Source organism: Lutra lutra, chromosome 16 (assembly GCF_902655055.1).
Source record: "Lutra lutra chromosome 16, mLutLut1.2, whole genome shotgun sequence".
Taxonomy (NCBI): Eukaryota; Metazoa; Chordata; class Mammalia; order Carnivora; family Mustelidae; genus Lutra; species Lutra lutra.
The window spans coordinates 47227482-47232415 of record NC_062293.1 but is presented as its reverse complement, the minus strand read 5'-3'; the positions used below and the strand labels follow the sequence as shown (position 1 = coordinate 47232415).

Below are 4934 nucleotides of genomic sequence, written 5' to 3'. Positions count from 1 at the left end.
TTCCCTTGCTCACTCTGTGACAGGCATACCAGCCTTCTTTCTGGGCCCCTTGGGCAGGCCTGCAAACCTGGATCTCCTTGGATCTGGACTGCTCCTCCCCAAACTGCCACTGGCTGGTACATTCTCCTCAGTCAGTCAGATCTCGGCATAAAGGGCATGTTTACCAGCACAACCACCTGGAGGGCCATCTCTCACTCCTGATCTCTCTCCTGCAGCAGCCCACATTTCCTTTGGAGTGCTTGTTGTAATTCGTAATTGTGTATTTATGAGACTATAAGCTCCATGGTGGTGGGGGGAGGAGGGCTAGATCTGTTTTGTTCATGACTACAGACCCAGGATCTGAAACAAAGAGGTTCTGATAAATATCTGTGGAATAAATGAACGAATGGATGGATGGATGGATGGATGGATGGATGGATGGATCAAGGCCATTCCCAGCCACCTGACTCTGCAGGAGGCTGGACAGCTGCCTGGCATGGTCCCTATTTCTCAGCCCCTCTGCCTGCTGCTCCTTCCTTGCTCTGCAGAGACAAACTACCCCCTCTCCCTCCCATCAGCACTGTGCTCAGTGCTGCACACTCAACTAAGCTCCAAGAAGGGCTGCTCGCTGGGCTTGTGTGTTTCTGGACATCTAGAGAGCAAATTCTGCACCTACATGGCATGGATCCCTGAGTACGGACTAGGCTTTTGGGAAACCCTCTGTGATGTTTTTGATCTAGGCACTGACTTAAGGGAGGTCTTTATTAAAATATATGTCTGGGAGCTCTTGGGCGGCTCAGTCAGTTAAGCGTCTGCCTTCAGCTAAGGCTTTGATCTCAGGGTCCTGGGATCCAGCACCACGACAGGCTCCCCGCTGTGCAGGGGAGTCCACTTCTCCCTATTGCTCTCTCTTGCTTGCTCTCTTAAAAATAAATAAATAAATAAATAAATAAATAAATAAATAAAACAAAATAAAATAAAATCTTTAAAAGCAACAACGAAAACTTGCATACCTGAAGATGGTGCTGAGTATTCTTGAAGACATCGTAGATGACCGCAGTGTGAACACAGACATACAGAAGAACTCGCTGGTTTTCATCTCGAATGTAGTAAACAGGAAGGGAACTGTTCCATCCAAAAGACCAAGTCATGGTCTGAAAGACAAAGGCAAGACCAGCAAGACACTGAGTGCACGGAGCCCAGAACTGTGATGCCAGGCACCCCTGGCGTAGTGTCTGGAGGGGAAGGACTTCACATCATCAGTCCAAAGTGAGGGAAATCACTTCAAGAACGTCCTCAACCACATGCTAGGGCATGGAGGACCCTCAAATCCATGATGCTGAGTGAAAGGGGCCACACACAGTACAGGGTCAGTCTAATCCATAGAGATGGAAAGGAGCCCAGTGGTTGCTGGGGACCTGCGGAAGGTGGCCGGGTAGTGACAGTTAGGGGATATGGATTTCTTTTGTGGGGGATGAAAATGTTCTGGAATTAGACAGTGGTGATACCTGCACAACCTTGTGAACATGCTAAAAAGCAATGGATGGTATGCTTCAAAGGGGTCAATTTTATGAGGATGTGGAGAAATTGGAACCAGGCACTCTTGGTGGGAATGTGAAATCATGCAGCTGCTGTGGAAAACCCCAGGGAGAGCTCTCCAAACACTGAAAGCAGAATTAGCGTATCATGCAGCAATGACACTTCTGGATACCTAGCTCAAAGAACTGGAAGCAGGGTCTCAAAGAGACATTCACACGCCCATGTTTAGAGCAGCATACTTCACAAAACCAAAAGGTAAAAGGAAGCCAAGTGTCCCATGATGGATGAATGGATGAACAACATGTGAGTGTTGTTCAGGCTTCCACAGGAAGGAGACCCGACGCTCTATGGCGTGGATGGGCCTTCGGGACATCACATAAGTGAAATCCACCGGTCACAGAAAGACAAATATGGTAGGATTCCAAGGACATGGTCCCAAGAGGAGTCAGATCTGTAGACACAGAAAGTGGAATGGTGGTTGCCAGGGGCAGGGCTGGGGAACGGGGAGTTGCTCAATTTGTAGGGAGTTTCCGTTTCGTGGGATGAGTTCCAGGCATTGGTTGCACCACAGTGTGAATGTACCTACTAGACGCTGTACACTTCAAAATGGTTAAGATGGTAAATTTTAGGGTTGCCTGGGTGGCACAGTTGGATCAGCAACTGACTCTTGGCTTTGGCTCAGGTCGTGATCTCAGGGTTGTGGCATCCAGCCCAACATTGGGCTCCAGGAATAGTCTGTTTAAGACTCTCCTCTGCCCTTCCCCACCCCCTCTCCTTTCAAATAAATAAATAAATATTTAAAAGAAAGATGAGGGGTGCCCGGGTGGCTCAGTCATTGGGTTTCTGCCTTCGGTTCAGGTCATGATCCCAGGATCCTGGGATCGAGCCCCTGCCAGTCTCCCTGCTCCTCGGGAAGCCTGCTTCTCCCTCTCCCACTCCCCTTGCTTGTGTTCCCTCTCTTGCTGTGTCTCTCTTTGTCAAATAAATAAATAAAATCTTTTTTTCTTAAAGATGGTAAATTTTACTTTATGTGTATTTTACCACAATTTTAAATTTTAAGAAGGTAAATTTAACAGTATGTGAATTATACCTTGCTTAAAAAAGAAAAGAAAGTCAACAGTAAACAGAAAGAATGTCCTATCCTCCTAATCCCCAGAAACTAGACTGTTCAGTACCTGACACATAGTGAGCATATTGTGAAATTCAATTTACTTCATGAAAATATATGGAACGGAGAAGTTACAGTATAGTCACTAAAGAACTTCATAAGAAAGGCAATTGTTCAGCTGGGAATATTTGTATTTGGTCCTCATATACCATTTCCCTTGGAAGAATAAAGCACAAAGAGACAAAATTACATAAGCATGATTAAAAATTCCATATTCGGGGCACCTGGGTGGCTCAGTGGGTTAAAGCCTCTGCCTTCGGCTCAGGTCATGATCCCAGGATCCTGGGATGGAGCCCCACATCAGGCTTTCCACTCAGCAGGGAGCCTGCTTCCCCCTCTCTCCCTGCCTGCCTCTTTGCTTATTTGTGGTCTCTCTCTCTGTGTCAAGTAAATAAAACCATTTAAAAAAAGAAGGGGGGGGACCAACAATACAGAAATGGGAACAGAAAGGAACAGAAAGATGTCCTCAAGGATCTAAACAAATTTGCGGAGGGAGGTGGTCTAGAAGAGTTCAGTTCTACAGTGAGCCCAAGGCTAACAGGGGATCCAAACCCCTGGCAGGCAGGACACTTGCTCTCATTAGCAATATCCCCGGATGTCGTGCTAGCTGGCTAAACAAGCCAAAAGTCTTCACAGGCTCTAAAACTTGTTCTTTTTTTTTTTTTAAGATTTTATTTATTTATTTGACAGAGAGAGATCACAAGCAGGCAGAGAGGCAGGCAGAGAGAGAGGAGGAAGCAGGCTCCCTGCCGAGCAGAGAGCCCGATGCAGGGCTCGATCCCAGGACCCTGAGATCATGACCTGAGCCGAAGGCAGCGGCTTAACCCACTGAGCCACCCAGGCGCCCCTCTAAAACTTGTTCTATCTTTCAGACTGGGCAAGCCCATGTTGTGACCTTGAACTCCATTGCTCAAAGTAAACCCAGTCTACAGAAATGAGGCTGTCATTTGTCTGCATCCCCCCACTAGGTGTTTGCCATCATCCTCATCATCACTACCATCCTTGCCACCACCACCACTATCCCACTATCATCATCTAGATGTGAACACCCATCCAGTGCTCACTATGTGTCAGGAACTACATTAAACACTTTATGTGCATTCGACGCTTACAAATCTTCCAAAGGTAGAATCTACAGGGAAAATTGGAGATGAATCCTAGGAAGCAATTTTCAGTGGCACATGGAGGAAGAAGGGGAAAACTCTCCTCCTCTTCTTTCTCTTGGTAAATAAATGGTAACATTTGTGTGGCAAAGGCAGATGCCAGTCAACCCCCTGGTGCCTTTCTCAGTGCCTTTCACTTTTTCATAACTTTTGCTTTCTGGTCCATCTCCAAACACGCAGTTTTAGGAGCCCATAATGGTTTTAGGAGCTTGTGAAGAGGTATCAAGCCATCTAAGGCAGAAGAGGTGAGGAGAGGAGGGAAAGGGGAAAGGAATGGAGGAGCAGGAGGAAGTGAGAAAGAAGAGGAATGGGGAGGAGAGGGAGAGATTGTCCTTGAGTCTCCCACAAGAAAGGGCACCCTATGTAACAGACAAACGACGTCCAGAATTTCCTGCCTGGGGAGCAACACTGTCGGACCCAGATGTCAGGCCCAGAGGCAGCACTCCTGTCACACATGTCCCGCCAGACCGCTGAACTTTAAAATATACGAGTCTATTATTAATTCAAAAGGATATTTCTGGTGGTATTTTTTCTTCCATATGCATAAAATCTCCTTATTTCACAATGCTTTTAAAGCACTAGAGGACAAAAAAAAACATGTTACACTTCCTTACCAAAGGATACATGTTGGCGCGGTCATCCTTTCAAATCAATATGTCCTCGCTAGTAGACACCAGTGATTTCTCGGGGATCTCTGCTTTGGACTGGAATTCTTCTTCTCTCACTCACTTAAGTCTGATCATCTTTTTTCCTCTCTCCTTTCCCAGCCCAGTTCACCCTGGGGCATCTGGTCGATTTTCTCCCCAAGCTCGCTTGAGGGCTGTGCTTCAGGGAAACTAATCTCTGGTTCCTGGGAACCAGTTTGATCCAAGTCAAGAAATTTTCCTTTTGAGCTCAAGTCTCTTAAAGGCTCATTTGTTTCCAAATGCTCTGATTCTAACGCACCTTTGGACTCTCCGAGTGTTCTCTTAAAAAAGAAATAAAAGAAGATTGTGATTCCAAATACAGTGTATAGCTGCTTCATTCCCTCCTTTACTTTTCTTTCTGTTCCTACTCAGCCAGCCTTAATGTTCGCCTCACACTGG

The 4934-nt window shown here is 46.4% G+C and overlaps 1 long non-coding RNA gene across 1 annotated transcript; it reads right to left on the bottom strand.

Moving 5' to 3' along the window:
* Window positions 1-297: 297 nt before the first annotated feature.
* On the bottom strand, window positions 298-4495 carry LOC125086866 (uncharacterized). Its single transcript, XR_007123288.1, has 3 exons — window positions 4464-4495; window positions 993-1133; window positions 298-339 (listed from the first exon to the last, which is right to left on the bottom strand). It is a non-coding gene; the product is annotated as an uncharacterized LOC125086866 (long non-coding RNA).
* Window positions 4496-4934: the final 439 nt, after the last annotated feature.